Source organism: Diceros bicornis, chromosome 5, assembly GCF_020826845.1.
Source record: "Diceros bicornis minor isolate mBicDic1 chromosome 5, mDicBic1.mat.cur, whole genome shotgun sequence".
NCBI classification, from domain to species: domain Eukaryota; kingdom Metazoa; phylum Chordata; class Mammalia; order Perissodactyla; family Rhinocerotidae; genus Diceros; species Diceros bicornis.
Genome location: NC_080744.1, coordinates 86489543 through 86508509, shown reverse-complemented (window position 1 = coordinate 86508509; position 18967 = coordinate 86489543). Strand labels below are relative to the sequence as shown.

The window sequence follows — 18967 nt, the reverse complement described above, 5'->3', positions numbered from 1 at the left end:
CTGAAGTTTACACCTGTAAGGAAACTTTAAGACATAAATGTATACATTCATCTTTCTAAAATATACTACAGCATAGGTGATTATGTAGGAGATGTCTTTTTAAGACCATACCTAAGTCAGATTTACCCTTAAATTGCCTAAATCTTACTCATATACTATCTCTTGGTAAGTTTAAGAGAGCCAATAGTATATATGTGGTGGTTATTATAGCCTTGTTTGTATAATCCCTACGTTGTGTATATTTCTCTCTTTCTATACCAGTAAATACCAGGTTTTTTTGAAAAATCACAGGACTAAATTGCTCTAATTTATGTTTTAAGTAAATCATTCACAAACTTTGATATAAAAAAACATGTATTCATATCAAACCACTTGAGACATAACTGATCACTACACATTATACTCAACACCGCAGAGGAGACCCGCCAATGTATGTGAAATGCACTCTACTTCTCTCTGATAACATTGGCCCGTCCTTATGAGCGTAATAACATCACGGAATCTCAGAGCTGCAAGAGATCTTACCATCACCTAAGTCAACCACTGAGAGTCCAAGAATCTTGTAAGGAGATGAAAGTTGGCACAGCGCCCTCACTTTACATCTCTGTGCATTCTCCTTCATTGGTAAAGGGACTTGTCCTTGGTCAGACTGGTAGTGTCAGACATGAGAGGAGAAACCAAGTCTCTCAACTGCCAATCTTGTACATTTTGTGTTTTGCCATTAATTTCTGTACGTGAATGGTCTGAGTCATGATCCTCAGTAAGTCATGATCCTGGTTCTTCTGTCTCCTGTTTTCTGTTGTCAGTGCTCTCTCCTACCTCACAGCCTCATTAAAAAAAAAAAAAATTAGCTCAAGGTGTCAGTGGGTTCAAAGTCACTCCTACCTTTATTATGCAAGCAACTATATCAGCTCCATAAGAGGCTTTTTCTTTGCCAGGGGAGAACATTTTATTTGGTCTAGTTAATTTTAGTTTTTCATTGCTTCAGGATGTAGAGGACCTGTGAAGGCGACAGCCTTGATCTGTAATATATTTTTTCTTTGGTCTGAAGTTGCCAAAACAATTGGCCTTAACCAAGACATGAAGGAGGATTTCATTAATCCATATCTGTTTTTGTCTTGGCATTTATTCATCCACTCCCCTTTCTCATGTTCTCCTCAGCTTGAGGGCTTCATGTGTTGACTTCCTCTTCAGTCTCCCCACCTCCACTTCCCACCTGAATTCTCTTTAAAAACTTTCCATGAAATGTTCTATGATTCTGGGCAGAAGAAGAAAGCCAACACGATTGGTGGCTTCTTCCAGTCAGCACCCCAGCCAGCCCCTTCAAGGAGGAGAGGATTTCCTTTTTCTTGAGCTTAGTTTCTGGCACTGTGATTTTTAGAAAAACAGAGATCTGTTGCACTGGGTTATGTAGGGGAATGACAGAAATGATTAATGGGCAGCCGGCTTGATCTGAAGAAAGATTAGAACAAATGAATAGAAATAAGTTGTCAAATAGAGGGGACTTCTAAACGGGAAGGAAGCCTTGGCAGTGGGGTCACATCTGCACTGTCTGTGCCCTGAGTATGTCCTCTCTGTGAGGGCCACACCGCAGAGCCCTCTGTCAGACTGGCGGACGCAGGCTGCCATATCGTCCTTTCAAATCTCTAAGGCCCACAGAATGGAAGATAAATGTGATGCTCTTACTGCTGGTTCGCTGAAGTGTGATTTTGCAAGGATACGTGGGTTTATGAGACTGTGGAAGCCCCACTGTGTGTTTGTTGGGGGCCATTTTCCTTTGGACATCTTTGAAAAAAGGCAGAGTCAATTAGGAAGGATACATGCATAAACTCTCTCTCTGGGTTTTCCTGAAGGTTCTGGAATAAAGAGTGCTCACTTAAACACATTAAGTTTTCAGTTTTAATTTGAGACTCTACGTTTGAAATTTTATCTCACATTCACTTTGATCAGCCATGGTGGATCTCAGAGATACTGCAGATACAGAGAGGTGGGTGTCTCCCCTCCCTAAGCTGATGAAGTATAATTTTATTAGAGAATATTTTTGTTACTCTATCATGAAGTTCATTCCAAAGCTATTTCTGCTCTTAAAGCAAGAACATATAAAGAAAATGCACTTTTAGGATAAAATAAAAAATATATCTGTCTCCCTTATTTTGTTTAAATAAGATTATAGGCAGCCAAGCCTTCATTTTTTTTTAAAACATTTTGTTTTCATGGATGTTGCCTACAGACTTACGTTAGCTGCCTGTAGAGTACTGATAGGGGATCCACACTTGGAGGCTGCCCTTGGCTGTAGTGCTGTGCCCCTGACTCTCTGAGACTCCATTGAGAGTTGTCTTTCTGCAAAGTGTTGGATCCTCAGGTTCCCTGGGCCAGAGAGAGAGAGGAAGGGAGGCTGTGACGCTGAAGCCTGGCTCCTTCTCTTCCTTGCTCCACTATCGAGAGTGCTGTATTTCTCATTGGTGAGATGTTCTCCTGTGATCTGCTGAGGACAGAATGCTGCTCCTGGTCTTTATTCATCAATGTTATGATTTGTTCATGCTTCATCCACTTAACTTGCCATGACGGGGGCAGAACAGTTTCGTGGTGGCCTGAAGCAAGGTCTTAAGTCAAGGATTTATTAAACAATGGGACTACATTTGAAGGCCTTTCTATTTTAGAAATTAGTGTAAGTGATATTTGAGAGTTCACTGCCTGGGTGTGAAAAGAACCATTTTGGCTGAACCAGTCCCCAGTGGGGCTTTTCCTTCCCCTAGAGGTACAGAAAGTGACACTAGCACACAAGCTAAGGGCAGAACTATAGGAACTTTTTTCTCACTTCTGTTTTGTCAGATAATATAAAATAGCCTGTTAACATGATGTTAATATCTCTATTTTCAGATGATACAAAGCATGAACGTTATAGAATCATGTTTAGTGTATTCTGGCTGTTAATTTTAAGACTTTATGAAAGCAAACCATACATTTTCTAAGGATTCCTATGGATGTGTATATGAATACATCATGTCTTGTTGAAAGCAGGAGTTAAAGAAAAGCTGCCTATTAAGATCTAGGTCCATGTGGTGTCTGGTCAGAAGTGGGTACAGTTTTTCCTTTTTTCACTCAAAAAGTCATATTCTCAATTTTCCCACTTGAAAGACAAATTACTATGAGATGACAATTTATTGACAGAGGCCAAATGTAACTAAAATATCATGCCTAGAAGAAGCCTTATATTATATTATGTTTCCCTCTGAATGGATTTGTAAATATACGTGCTATTTTATAGACATGCACGTGGTCATTCCCAGATGCAGACCTTGAACTCCAGGAATAATGAATAGCTCACGTTGTTCTAGCGCTTACTGTGTCAGGCACAGTCCTAGGCATTTTACAAATATTAACTCATTTGGTTCTCACAGCAACCTGCTGATTTAGGTGCCAGTTATTACCTTCTTTTTACAAATGAGAAAAATGAGTCCATAGAGGTTAAATAAAGTGTCAGAACTCATATGGTTTTAAGAGACACAGCTGGGATTTAAACCCCAACTATCAGGCTTTAGAGTCCATGTGTTTAACCACCGGACATATGGCCCCTTATTGATGCCCAGGATGTAGGATTATGGTCCTTGTATTTAGATAGACGATAATGACTCTGGGGACAACCATATTGGTCATTTCAGATATATATTTAGATGTTACGAATTGGAGTTAAGCCTGTTTCAAGATGCTTTAGTGGAAAGAAACCCTCGTTATATGGGTGGGAATAATTCTCAGTCACAGTTATCATATTTGCAAGAGATGGAGCCAAAATTCAAGAAGCAAAAAAGGTAGAAATGTCTGTAATCTCTTTGGGGAACAGCCCGGACCCTGGGAATCACATGCATATGATATCTTTGGAATCCAGCTTGATGGTCTGGAAAACCTCAGTGCCTGGCTCCAGGCTGAGCCACAAATTGGAGTCTGAGTTATTTTTTCCCCACTTTTGGGAGAAGCTCTTAGATGATGTAGAAGGGGTTTCAAGGGGACTGTGAAGGCTGAAAACAACTAAATGGAGGGGCCATGGAAGGAATCTATACTTTTCATATTCTCTTCAAGAATTCCAGGTTGTCCAAAATAAGAGGAGTAGAGAAGAATAACTATCTACGTTAATACATTCCTTCAAAATGTCTTGAAACAGTTCCTATCAGAGAGAGAGGCCCATATTTCTAGTGTATGTGGGGGGCTGCTCTATCGTATATCCCCGTGTCTCAGTGCAAATGCATTATTTGGTGATAGTTAAGATGAATTGAATTTGTTCTCAAAAGATAATTTCACATTGTGACATTTGTATTGTAGAACCAATCATATGTATGGATTTTTTTGTTTGTTTTGTTTTTCGTTTGGGTACTTATATTTTACAAACCCCAGTATTGTCTTTAAAAAAAACCTAGGGTTATTTTATGGTATAAATGCATTAATTTTTTCATATGACACAAAAGCATTTACTTGACAGGTGGCATCATCAGAAGATTATTTTAAACAGCAAAGGTCTCCTCATGCTGTAAAAAAGGATTGCATTTATGTAGTTTCATTTTTCCACCAATCTTCCAGGCACACACCTATTGCATCAAGGGAGACAAGTCTGTGGGGCATTGATGGATTCCTTATTTTATTAAATTTTTGCTTGGACGTTTGATGCTAAAAAGTAATCTAAATCTACCATATATCACTGGGTATCTTCATAAAGCTATGATTTTAACATCTGTGACTTTTTTCCTGAATTTTTTGAGTATAGGAAAAGGAAGAATTTATTCTTCAAGGTTGACAGGGCCTGCAATATGATACATAATTTAAGGCATCAATCAACCCCGCCCCCAATAAGGTTAAAAATAACAATTCTCCACTGTTTTAATGATATCCCACATTGAACATATACAGCATTCTTAGCTTTTGGAGATCCTAAAATTTTGAGAAATATAAAATGATTTCACATTGAACTTAAAAACACAGCAGCAATAACAGAACCGACCCTTCCAACACACAGGCATGTGTGTGCGTACAGACGCACACACACACACAAAGAAGCAGAGGGCTTTTGAGAAACAGAAAGTTTTTTGTTGAACATTTTGTGAGAACAGTTTAATAAAAATTTCATATGAGACCTTGAGGATTGCATCTGTCCATGGTCCCCTCTGTGGCCCGAAGAACATTCAGCTTGAATTGACTTTGGTACAAATAACAACTACAATGGAAATTTTATTTTCAGATTGGACTATTAAAATTGTGCTGGCCAAATGTCTTTTTGATGCTTTAGCTGTTTATATGTCAACTGTGTCTAAAAGATTTACTTTTCCTTTAAATTCTATCACCAATTTATTCACAACTAAATGCACCTGCATTTGATTACACTTTTGGTGCCTATTTCCACATCCACCAGAAGTCACAACTGGATGTGCAGAATAGATACCACTGCCTATTCAGTAGGTGTTTCTGCAGTTGGAGCTCAAAGATTAACGATATTTCCATAAAGCTGAAAAAAAATCCACAGTTGCAATAACTATTTTGTCGGAAGGAGAAGATTTTTTTTAGATATCTTAAATGCATTCATATGTACTTATATGCAAAATGTATAAATATATTATATAAAATACTTAAACTATTTGACAGTTTATTTGTGTTATTTAACATTTATAAGATGATTTGCCAAATCTTCCTTTTCACAGAGGACTACATAATATACTTTCAGAAATATTTCAAAGTTTTTATCCAGCATTTTTTTCATAAGGACAATCCATCATTACACATTGTGATTGTAATTTTTTACAACATAATTGCACCTTCTATTGACAACTTCTCAGGCATTAACTAATTATGCCGCTTAATAAAATTACAGTAATTGCATTAAAAGATTATCTGTTGAAAATTTAAAAGGACACTCAACTATTTTAGCATATTTTCATGTTTATATTTTGAACTTTATAATTGAATTGTGCTTCCAGACAGAATCATAGCTACACTGACTGAAATCAGTTGGTATGTTGGAGCATCCCGATTTTGACTAGTAAGCATCAGATCTTTATTTTTTTCATCCTAGAACAGCACACATTGCCGGTCTTCACACGGCCCTGTTAGATAATAAGTGACTGGTTAACTCCTCCGTCTGTGTTGTGGGTCCAGCCCCAATATGAGAACGCTCTGTCACCGCCCACTACCTCCCTGAGCTCTCTGTTGGGGCGCCCTTGCAAGGACACCTGTTCTGCCTTCTGTGAGTTTTCTGGTTAGGAGCCATTGTCTTTTGCAGATTCCAGTGGATTCAGTCTAGTTCACGCTACTGTCCAAAGATACCCTACTGTTAATTTGAACTTGATCCTGATTTTAAGATCTTAAATCTCAGAGAAAGAAAAGACTCTAGACATGATGTCACTTCTTGACCCAGCCAATGCTTGAGTGCCTTCTTCAAGCTTGTCCCTGATTCTCTCTCTCCCCCTTTCTACAACCACTGTTCATCCAGTGTCTCATGCACTGTTAGATATTGAGATACGAAGAGGATATTTTCATGTTAAGTAGTCATGAGTCCATGTGTCTCCCTCTCCTCTTTTCCTGTCTCCCTTTCTCTTTCCTCTCTCCCTCTCTCTTTCCTCCTTCTCACCCGACCTAGCCCCTCCTCCCAGCCTCTCCCTGTACCTTGACACCCCCCTACTTTCTCTCCCACAACTTCCCTCCAGTGTCCTCCTCGCATATGTAAAACCAAAGTGGTAACCTTTTAGTTATTAAAGCACACCAGAAGAAAAATTAAATTTGCCCTTTGGAGATCAAATAAGGTAATATTTTTAAAATGTGAAATGAGCTACAAATGAGGGTAGGAATTCTTATCTGATTCAACTATTGGTAGGTGATGGTGTTGCTCTTCTAACTCAAAGAAAGGGCACGTGCACTCGCGCGCGCGCGCGCGCACACACACACACAGAGTTGCTGTTTCATTGCAAAGGGTGTTTTATATGAGAACCTGTTCACTGATAGGGTAGAAATTCAAACTATTGTATTATATGCCATGTAATTGCCGTTCAAGAGTCAACTCTTTCTAGGGCCCATAAATGCGCACGGAACCACCAAATGCCAAAGCATGCATCTTAAGGCTGTGCTAGTAGTCTTCATGTTTGACCTAGTAAATTAAATTCTTTACATCAAAAATAGGAGGGGGCCGGCCCCGTGGCTTAGCGGTTAAGTGCGTGCGCTCCGCTGCTGGCGGCCGGGGTTCGGATCCCAGGCGTGCACCAACGCACCGCTTCTCCGGCCATGCTGAGGCCACGTGCCACATACAGCAACTAGAAGGATGTGCAACTATGACATACAACTATCTCCTGGGGCTTTGGGGGGAAAAAAAATAAATAAATAAATTAAAAAAATAGGAGGGATTTTATTTTGGTGACCTAATACTTCAGGTTAATGTCATACACTAAAAAATTATTCAGTGTAACATAGCCATTTGATTGAAGGATTGTTTTAGGACATTGTGAGCTGCAGAATGGCAAAGGCTCAGACTTTTGTCTTTGTGTATATTCTTTTTTTTTTTTTGTGAGGAAGATAAGCCCTGAGCTAACATCCATGCTAATCCTCCTCTTTTTGCTGAGGAAGACCGGCTCTGAGCCAACATCTATTGCCCAAAGCCCCAGTAGACAGTTGTATGTCATAGTTGCACATCCTTCTAGTTGCTGTATGTGGGATGCGGCCTCAGCATGGCCGGAGAAGCGGTGCGTCGGTGTGCACCCGGGATCCGAACCTGGGCCGCCAGTAGTGGAGCACACGCACTCAACCGCTAAGCCACGGGGCCGGCTGCTTTGTGTATATTCTTACTGCTTACAGTAGTGTTGAGTAGACAGCAAGCATCTAATCAATGCTTCCTGAAGAGTGCTGGAACTAATGCAAACCATCTGTTCCCAGATAACGGCTTTCTTTTTCTTTTTTTTTTTTTAATTTTATTTCTTTCTTTCTTTTTCCCCAAAGCCTCAGTAAAATGTTGTATGTCATAGTTGCACATCCTTCTAGTTGCTGTATGTGGGATGTGGCCTCAGCATGGCCGGAGAAGCGGTGACGGCTTTCTTTTTATTTCAACTCCTCCTCTGACCATAACAGCTTATGGCCCTATCAGAGACAACGAAGTTGCTAGGTTCCAGAGACAACCTAGCAACTTCGTCATCATCTTGTCTGATGTGCAGTTTCATAGATTTCTCTTGACCCTGCCCCTCCAGGGGAGGTGGTGCTCATTTGCAGCAAAATGGCCAAATGGCAGCCAGCGGTAGAACGCAGGAGGAGGGAGGAGCTGGCAAATTTCTAACGTGTATCAACAGCCCCTGAATCTGGGGGGATTTTATTGTTGATTCTTATGGAGCTGAGTGATTTTTTTCCCCTCTCCATCTGTTTCTATATCTGACACCTAGATGTGCAGACATTTTGTATGATGCAAAAATGGAAAAGAATATTTAGAAATAAAAGAGAGGGAGGGAGGGAGGGAGGGAGGGAGATATCGAGTGCGGATGTGTGTGGAAACAGTTGTAACCAATTCCCTGCTTCTGTTTTGACCTGTTGAAGAACTGTGCTCAGCACTTATATTTCTGGCTAATTCGATATTGCCTTTTTTGTGGTCCGAGTATTGTCATTTGTTTCTAAGCTGTCATTTTTATTAGTCTCACTGCTGATCTTTAGTGCTCCCCATCAGGAGGCGTGTGTTCTCCTTGTCTGGCTGTGCTTGGCAAGCCGGTGGGACGGCCCTTTTACGGCTGTGCGATGCTGGCGCACTTGCTGGGGTAGCCTGTAATTAGACCCACCACAGGTGACAGTTACAAGAGAACCTGGTAATCATTCTAGCTGCCTGATCTGATGTTTATGGAGAGAAACCTTCTTTGTGGTCTGGTTAGGGTTTACTGGGCTGGGTTGTCCTCTTGCCATTTGATTTATGGTTTAGAAAGGTGTGTTTTGCTTCCTCTCCTCCTATCTTCGGATTGTGTAAATAACAGAGCTGATTTTGGGAGGAAGATTTTCATTGGCCTGATATTCTAGCTGTCACTTCTATAAAAAAAGATACCAATACAATTAAATCGAAATTCGATTCAGTATGTCATCATCTGAGTCATGTTCCTGCAGGGTGTTTATTGACTGTTTTAATCTCATTGAGATTTTCTTATAACTCAAATCCATATTCTTTTTGGCCCTTTAAAATGACTTTTCTGTTTCTGCCCAAGCTTTCAAAAGTTTTTGTTTCAACTCATTCTAGGGATGCTTCATTTTGTCAAGGAAACAAACAAAAAAAAGAGAAAGAAATGCACGTCTTAGCTCAATTGATGTTGAAACAAGACCCCCATGGCTCCTGTTTTAAGTCTGGAAAAGCATGGAGCCATAGAATGTTAAATCAGAGGGACTTGCATGTTCATCCATAGGGGAAGAAACTGCAGGCTTCTGTAAAGTGACGTTCCCAAGGCCTTGCAGCTAGTTAGAACAGAGGATTTTCAGCCCCTATACCATCTTTACAGTGTGTGACTTTTGTGGTCATGAACTTTGCAATTATGGTTTTAGTTCATGAGTATGAACTGCATCTACACAGTATCCATGGATTATGTTATTAAAAAATAAAAAAACACTTTTCCCCCTCAAGTCTTACATTTAGAAAATATTTTATAAGTCTGTAGAGTTGCTGCTCAGAGGGGTAATATGCTCTGGATAACCAAAAATCCGTATTGTTACTTAATGTGCGTTTGGCTAAGCCTTCGCTTACTGCAGATGAATCTTCTTCATCAAGGCTTTATGGTGATAGTGATGATGATGAGGAAGATGATAACATGACGATGATGATGATCTGTGTTTTTGTGTTCTGGAGGTGTTTTAAGTTTTTACTTTTGCTCTTAAAACTTGTTCTGACTTTATTGGTCTACAATAACACTTTTAGTGAGATACTGTTTTACATTTGTCTTCTGTTTAAAGAACAACAGAATCCTAAGTATGAATTTGTTGATAGCAACATTTCTTCTGCTCTGGTATAAGCCAGGTACATGCACTTATAAACTTTTTTTGTAAATTATTCCATGACAAAAGCTGCTTTCCCTAGAAAGCATTGACATCCTCACATTTTTTGTAAGGAAATTTCTATAGGCTAATTTCCCTTCAGAATTCTACTGTGCAAAATAGGAAAATATGATGTGTGCTTAGCTGTTAAAAAATTAGCTGCCTGTAGCCTCAGTCAACTACACCTTTTTCAATAAATTTAATTTTGCATGTCATTGGTGATTTTTAAGTTTTTAATAAGGTATATGTTTTCAAAAGAAAAATAATTGATTTCCTGGCAATTTAGTACACACATACACAAAAGGGGGGACCAGGAGGAGGAAGAAGGGAAGAAAGGAGAAGAGAAGAAAAAGAATAGCAAGTAGCCTGACCATTGCTCTAGTTAATTTAAAGATAGTCCTGCAGGTGGCGATAGAAACTCATAAATGACAGAAATCCCAAGGTACATTTCTGTGGACTGCTTCTTGGGGATTTTAATTTCAGCAACTTATTTTTAATTTGATACAATCATCTACAAGCAGAAATCATTATATTAGTAAAAGAAAAAAATCAAATTTTCATGTTGTGTAATCTCCTCTGTTTTTATAATAATTTTATCAGATATTCCATGGTGTGTTTATCTTTATGCACGAAGGATAAGATCCAGATTATTGCTGCGTTGGTGCAGATTTCATATGGCAAATTTTAAGTCTGTTTTTCTTTCTTTTACCTTTCTTAACCTACAGCTAAAATTTGATGGCTATGCCATTGATTAGATTTATAAAGTCCTTTGCTCTTGAGTATTAATTTGCTTAGGCATAATGCTGTGTGGGAATGTGTACGCAGACATACCTTGAAATCACAGAATCAAATCAGTTGCTTCCAGAGGGGGTTTCCTTCCTTAGCTAATTGTTGAAGGTTAGTTTTAATCTGAGCGAGGTCACAAATTTCTTGAAAGCTAATTTTACCCAGGGATAAAAATAAAAATACAACATAAACAATTTTTTAAAAAACATTAGAAAACGCATAATGGATATAATATTTTTAAAATTATTTTCATTATTTCATTTTGCATATTGGGCATTTTCAAACCAAACTTAAAGCATTCAGTGGATCTTCCTTTTCTGCTAGTTAAGGTTCAAAAGTTCTTAAATTGCTTTTTGTGAATATATATTTTCGTTTGCCATTTTTTCTTCAGTTTGGGTTTGAAAATGCTAACTATAAAGTGATTTGCTTAGACATAAAGCTAATTTTCAGCTCTCCTCTTGTAGTCTCATTTAAAAAAAACCTTTCAGTGCACATTTTTAAGGGGAAACTGCCTTGATTCTAAGAAAATGTAATTGTTTTGGTTTAAATGCTTTAGGCTCTAGATGTTGAGTGTCAACAGACAACTGTGATAGTCTTGAGAAAATTATGTGAATTTCAGTCTTTGTCTCTCTTCTAAACGTTTCTCTAAGTCTTGTGGTGAAGTTCAAAACCAATAAGGTCTTGTATACCATACCCTTGGATTCAGAATTTCTTGTAATAAAAGAGGGAGAGAAAGGAGAAAAGAAACCTTCTAGCCTTCTTATATTCTGTTTCAATTGCTATTCCAATTACTCATGAGGGAGAAGAGCGGAAAGCAAGTCAGACCCTTGGAAAACCTATTTTGCTGCCTTCATATAAAGAATATTCAGTTCTCTGCTCTGTTAGCAGCTGACCAAAATCTAATCCATTAAAAAATATATCGTGGTAAGCAGTTCTTGAAAATGTTTATAATAAATGGTAACAGCCAAGCTTCCACTGTGAGATTAGCAGTTGGAACAGGATGTGTTCATCAGGAAATAGGTTATTGCCTTGCCAGTGTGTCCTGGCTTGTAACCTGCAGAATAGACGAAGGCTTAAAAGCTTGCGGGCGCAAGGAGTTTATTTGATTTCCCCCTTTGCTTTCTTTTGCATATTACAGTGTTGTTGATCACACACGATGTTGTTTCTCAATGAATCTATTATGAAGTGCATTTTGTAGACAAAAAGCATGGAATGTTTTGGAGGTCGCCACCGCCCCGCCATGTCCCATGCTCATCAAATGACCTATGCCTATTAATGTAACTAATTCACTTTTACAGAATGGACTTTGTAGCTTTAAAAAATAATAAGAGAACTGTGAAAGACTATTTTCCAGAAGTGTGGACTCACCCTCACCCCCATCTTAAAGAAATACTGCTGAGGATTATGGTGATTTTCCTGCTTTTTGCTTGATTGCAGTCCAGTCTCAGAGCTAGTGGACAGCAGTGCTCATGAATAATGCCTTCTGTGTGGATGATACCTATAGTAACCCACGGAGTGACTAAGAGATCAAATACACTGGCTAAAAAGCCTTAGGGAAGCATTATGTGTCTGAGGTCTGATCTATTGTCTGGGAGGTCGGAGAGTGTTAATGCACTCTGCAAAGATTACACTCCCTCTCTAATTGCTCCGACACTTCCTTAAAGGATTTAAACAGTCAGGAAAGGTGATGCTCCTTGTCAATTTTTGTCTTCTGCCTACAGTTGAAGTTTATCTGTCTTTCCACTGAGACCACTAGATCAAGTAACCTAGCAAGTGTCAAAGGCGTAAACTCGGAATTAAGAGTGAAAGCAATGAGGGATGTTATTTACAGCTCCATTATTACTTGCTCTTTAAATGCTTTGCATTCCATTTCTGGTGTTTACGTTGTGAAAACGACGGCATATCTGTGTTCAAGAGGGGAGCAGAAAAGAGTCCCAGGCTTCACTTGGACTTTTGATCAGTTTTGTTTTCATAATCTTTTCTCAATGCCATAAGGCCCAGTGTGGCATTTTGCATTTAGGTTACTTAAGTTGAAGATGTGGAGAATGGTGAACTTTAGTATCTCCTCTGTACTACCTCCCCCACCAACACACATACACACGCACTCACACACACACACACACACACACACACACACCCTTCTGAAATGTTCATCCTGAATTACGCATATACAAGACCGCCCCACACATAGGACCTGATAACTTTGTTCAGACTATGATTGTAAATTTCAAATGTCGTGCAAACATACTTTTAAAAAGTTCTCCTCTCTACATTAGAGAATTCTTACTCAATCCTGTGTGTCCAGGAGCTGATATTAGTAATTTTATCAGACTCTGTATCTCTTATGTTGCTTTGATTATAACTCAGTATTTTCTAAATGACACTGAAAAGCTTAAAGGAAGGTTTTACCGCTGCTTCTAGGATGGTTTGTTGTTAGTGCCCTTGAATTGATTCCAACTCCTAGGGACACTGTTTATGACAGAGTGAAACCCCACCTGGTTTTTCTGCATCATCTTCTCACCTTTCGGTGCTATATCAGACTGCCATTCATAGGGTTTTTGTAGCCAATTTTTTTTTTTTTTTTTGGAAGTGAGAGGCCAGGTTCTTCTTCCTAGTCTATCTAGTCTGTAAGCTCCACTGAAACCTGTCCACCATGGGTGACCCTGCTGGTATTTGAAATACCGGTGGCTTAGCTTTCAGCATCACAGCAACACGCAGCTGCCACAGTGCGACAACCCATGGAGGGGTGGTTGTCTCGTGTGGTTCCCTGACCAGGAAACAAACCCGGACCTCGGAGGTAAGAGCACCGACTCTTAACCACTAGACCACCAGGGCTGGCTTCCACAATGGTAGTTGAGGAAATGTTGGAGATCTGTATGTCTGAGAGAGCACATTGAACTCCTCAAATTCATAGTCTATACTGCTGTAGGAGTGAGGAGAGCAAGCTTGCATTTTGCCTGAGTATTTTCTACCCACAGTTGCATCCTTGAGAGGTAAGAATTCCTCTTAGATCAGTTCAAATTGCTAATATATGTGGCCTAGAGACTGCAATATATTTCAGTAGCTTCCAAAAGAGACTTGGGAGGATTCCCTGTAATTCAAGATGATAGTCTGAATGATGGGTGGAGGGGATTTTTTTTAAGAGATCCTTGTTTGTCCCCTGGGATTTTCACACCTTTGGGCTGATGGCACTGTATTATACTCATACTGTATAAAGCTGTCAGTGTATTCATTATATGTGTCTCCCGAAGACTCTGAGCAGATGACGAGAACAATTGCTAGAGGGGAAGAAACACATTCGAATCAACATCTTCAGAAGAAAATTTCTCTAGTGTCTCCTGTTCCTGCTCCTACGTGGACTGTCCCTCGCACTTTTTCTCATTGCATGTTCTCTCACACTGTTGGTAGATTACACTGAATGTTTCATCTGTATATAAAAATTAAAAATTCAAACAAAAATCTGGCCCACATGAAGAACAGGCCCTTTGGGCATATGGTTCATTATGCATATTCGTTTAATTACTAAAACACTTGGGATGGCTTTCCTGCCCTTGGTTTCAACTTGCAAAGTTGGATCTTTTCTATTGCACAGAAAATGTAGCACAGAATTCTGTTCTGAAGGAGAAAAAAAGAAAAGGAAAAAAAAAGGAGCCTTTGAAGAAATTATTGGAATTCACCAAAAGGAGGTATGATTCTCAGTATGAAGCCGACAGAAGTAGGAATTTCTCTCCTTCTCTTTTCCCGTTTTTTTCTTCTCTTTCTCCCTCCCATTTCTACCACTCCCCCTGAAGGCTAGTTTCACTGTGGTTAGTTTATATGAATGTGAGCAGAGAGGAATGTGAGACTAAGGATTTAGGTTTCAGTACATTCCCTCTGAGCGACTCAAGTCTCACGATGAAGCTGTTTCAGTTTTATTGGTTAGAAGGGAGCGCTATGAAAGTGTGACTTTAATTGATTTTTCAGGGCAAACAGGTGGTGATGGTTTAGACATGGCCTTGCCTCAGTGCCACTCCTAATTTGAGGCCACACATATAATAGCTTTATTAAAATAAACAATGTCCTGGCTTTGCTTTTACCTGAACATCTGCCTCTTGGTTTGGAAAGAGCCTTTTAAAATATTTTCATTCTGTTCTTAAATGGATCAGATCCTAAAAAAAGCTGAGGAAGACTTTATTTTCTATTTATGTCATCAAACATATTATTTTTTGTTTAAAATGAAAGACATTAACATTCAAACAGCATCTTTAGATAGGATCATTGTTTCAGGAATTTTTGTTGTTCTTTTAGGCACGTTTATTTACATGATACAACAGATTTTGAACATAACAGGCCAAAAATGGAATGCTGGGTTTTGATTTGAACTTTTATTTTGGTGAGCAAAAGATTGTTATAGTGAGTGCGTGTATGGGTATGTGTGTGTGTGTGTTTCTGTGCATGCATGTACACGCTTAAAGAACATATTTTGGATTTCTTCCTGGTTTATAGTGATGTCTCAGCATTGTAGGAAAGCTTCTTGGATTCCTCCTGATCAAAATAAATTCAGGACTCGGAAGAGCATTTTTAAGCGAAAGGAAGATCCAGACTTTGGCATTGTTTTTGTTTTTAGTGGCAAGTATGTGTGGCTCTGATACAAGCACAATTTTTGTTTTTGATTAAGCAAATAGGTAGTCTATCTGAGTAACGGGAGACCATCCAAGACATTTCTTGATATGATTCCTAAAGGAATTGTACTTTACTATAAATAGCATCGCTCCCTAATCACTATTGGTGGGTTCCTGATTTAAGGCACCTTGGTCTGTTTTAAGCACACTGGATATGTGCAGAGCTGTTGCAGGCTTAATGTGAACGTATGGCGACCCTCCTTCTTTTAGTGCCAGAAATAAAGCTACAAGTGGAGTAACTTAATACAGTGAACTGCTTCCCTTGATCACTGCACTAATGCTAATTAGATACACTCGCTTTATTACTCAGAGCGTTTTTTCTGTATCCATTCTGATCTAATCTTTCTATGAACATGATGGAGTAAGTCGTAAGTGTTAAGTTTAAGCTTTTAGTCACAATTGCAGCCTAATGTTCATGTGACCAAAGTCAGAGAACACATCTAGAGAATGCTTTGCCCACTTAGAGTACAATTAGAGCCCCCTCGGACTTCTACCACGGAGGGTGCCCACCATTACGCCTCTGAAGTGAGTGAGACACTTATCGGTACATTTAGTGAAATTTTTTCTTGACCTCTTCAGGATACCCAGCTTTATGGGGAATAAATAAATGTGTGAGGATTTTCCTCCCTTCCTTTAATCAGAGCCAAGAATTTACTGATGGCTTTGAAAGATGTATTTACCAAAATCAGACTTTCAACTGCTCAATTACCAGCTTCTGCAAAAATACATAATGAGAAATTTGTTGTCTGATTGTAGGAATCTAGACCTGAAATTATAATCATTCTAGGGGGAAAAAGGCAATAGTCACAGCACATTAGATGCTTTCTTTCATTTAGTTTAGTGCTTTTCTACTTTTTAAACTAGTTCTGCCTTTATGAATGGTATGGGGACTTTTATTGGGCCATAGGTGATTGTTTGACTTTTTTCCCCTTATATAAAATCATCAAGAAATGTGAAGTATAGGGAGGCCAGTAGCATGATACATACATTAAAGCGATGGCATTTTAATAAATGCTTCATATTTAAAAGAGCGAAAAGATTATGTATTTAGTAAGAAACATATGTATAAATACAAGTTACAAGCATTTTTTTTCTGTTTTTAAAAAATCTCATAATACATTCAAAAGGGGAAAAGAAAAGTCAACAAAAACTCCATGTCTGGAAGAATACAGTCTAAAGGTTTCAATTTATATTTAATGTTAGGATTATATGGACTTTTTATGTATAGACTTCCTCTAAAATCAGAATGGAATTAGCTATGTTCTTCATAGAAATGCTCAGTCTAGTGTTATTGTGAAATTGGCAGTTTGAAAATTATATACATTGTTTATTCAGTCATAGAGGATGATAAAAGTGAGAAACACACCATCCAGGTGTCTTTCTGCAAAAGTCTTGGGAATAAATTACGAGTTGGGGTCATTCCCACACAAAACTAGAACTAGTCATTAGAGTTTTGCCTCTGAGGACAAGGCAAGACACCCAGTTTGTTTTTCCCCCATTGAACTGACCAGATCATTCTATGTCATGTAGGAATAGTCAAAGACAATGCCAAGTAAACACCAGAAATGGTGTATTTCAATGCTCAAGAAAATAGACAGTTAATGAATGTGGATTCGACAAACTTTCTATATCTATGATGGCAACCAGAGCGTGACTTAGAGGCACAGGTTGAAATATGAAGGTTTTATTAGAGGACAGGAGAGAAAGGTGAGGGTCAGGGCAGGAAGGGCATTTCAGTTCTGGGCCCATTTGGAGTAGAGGTTTGCCAAAGCCTTTCTTCCATGATTGGTGTCTACTTTCCCCTTACCTCTTTCTAGGTAGAGACTAGACCAGGAAGAACAAATCCCTTCCTAGACTCACTGGTTCCTTCCAAAGGTGTAGAATTGGTTTTCTGGTCAGTCTAGATAGCCTTTCATAATTTCCCTAGGTGTATTCACCCCTTTTACATTATAACACTTTATTAGTTTTCTATTGCTACTGTAACAAATGACGACACATGTAAGTGGCTTAAGATAACACAAATTTATTACCTTATAGTTCTGGAGGTGAGGAGTCTACCACAGGTCTCACTGGGCTAAAATCCAGGTGTCGCAAGGGCTGCGTTCCATGCTGGTGGCTCTAGGGGAGAATCTGTTTCCTTCCTTTTTCCAGCTTCTAGAGGCTGCCCACATTCCTTGGCTCATGGCCTCTTCCTCCATTTCAAATCCAGCAAGGGTATGTTGTTGAGTCCTCACATGGCATCGCTCTGACCTTGCTTCTGCCCTCACATCTTTTCCTGACTTTCTTCTTCTGCCTGTCTTCCACTTTTAAGGACCCGTGTGATTACAGTGGACTCAATCAGGTGATCTGTGTTAGAAAGTTGATTAACAACCTTGACTCCATCTGTACCTTTAATTCCCCTTTGCAGTGTAACATATTCAAAGGTTCTGAGGAATAGGGTGTGGACATCTTTAGGGTTCCATTATTCCTCTTACCACAACTAGGCCCCTCGTTACTGTCTTCCATTCATGTTGCTTTCTGGTGGATAAGGATTTCTGAAGCAAATGCTATTCCCTTGCGTAGGAAGTAATTTAGTGAGAGGCATAAATTTGGAAGGAAGAGGTTACATACTACGAACATTTTAATGGAGAGTAGCTGGGAGGAGTACAATTACAAATATACAGAAGTCAGATCTTATCAGCAACTTGAAAGGTTTTTGCTATTTGGTTTGCTCCATCTGCCTCCCCTATGGCTGCTACTATATGGCTGGAGGGCAGGAGGCCTAGGAGGAAGCTGTGTGCCTGTCCACACAGTAGATCTTGGGTATGAGATCCCCAGTGGGGAGGGGAATGGATGCGCTAGTTCCAGAGGCAAACCAGAAGGGGTAAGGAGACTAGGAGTGTCTTGAAAGATTGTCCAGAACTCAGAAGTAACTCCTGGTGATTGGATGAGTGTAACTGGGAATAAAATCCAGTGTTTCTCCACATGACTCCCCACAGTTAATCAAAATCCAAGCCATGTTTAAAGAGCCAACAAAAGCCCATAGTCTCTGTAACATGTCCCTTAACTTGCCAGACAAAAGCGACCTTGCCCTTTCTCCTGGGCTACTGTAGTTTCTTCTAAAAACTTTTTTCAGTTTCTCATTTCCTTACCCCATTCCCATACTTTGCTACCAGAATTATCTAGATAGATTTCTGATCCTATCATTTCTCTGTTTAAAAATTCGTGAATGACTTCCCATTTAGTTGAGGATTACATCTTCAACTTACTACCATGACATACAGGCCTTTCCATGTATGGCCCCCGCTTAGTTTCCCAACCTCCTCCTCAGCCCGTCCCTCCAGGATCCAGCCATTGGACATTCTGCCATCTCCAAGCATGCGAGGCTTTTAAAAATTTTTACCACTGCCATGTCTTTTGCTTGTACGTCGTTTCTCCTGCTAACTTGTTGGTCTAATCTAAGCCCTGCTACTGCCTGGCATTGAGCCTAATACAAAATATTAACTGAGTAAATGTCTTCTCAT

At 39.3% G+C, this 18967-nt stretch overlaps 1 protein-coding gene across 5 annotated transcripts in view; it reads left to right on the top strand.

Annotated features, from left to right (window-relative positions):
• The window catches only part of MCTP2 (multiple C2 and transmembrane domain containing 2), a 240164-nt gene that overhangs the window by 159318 nt on the left and 61879 nt on the right, over positions 1-18967 (top strand). The gene's annotated exons all lie outside the window — the stretch shown is intronic.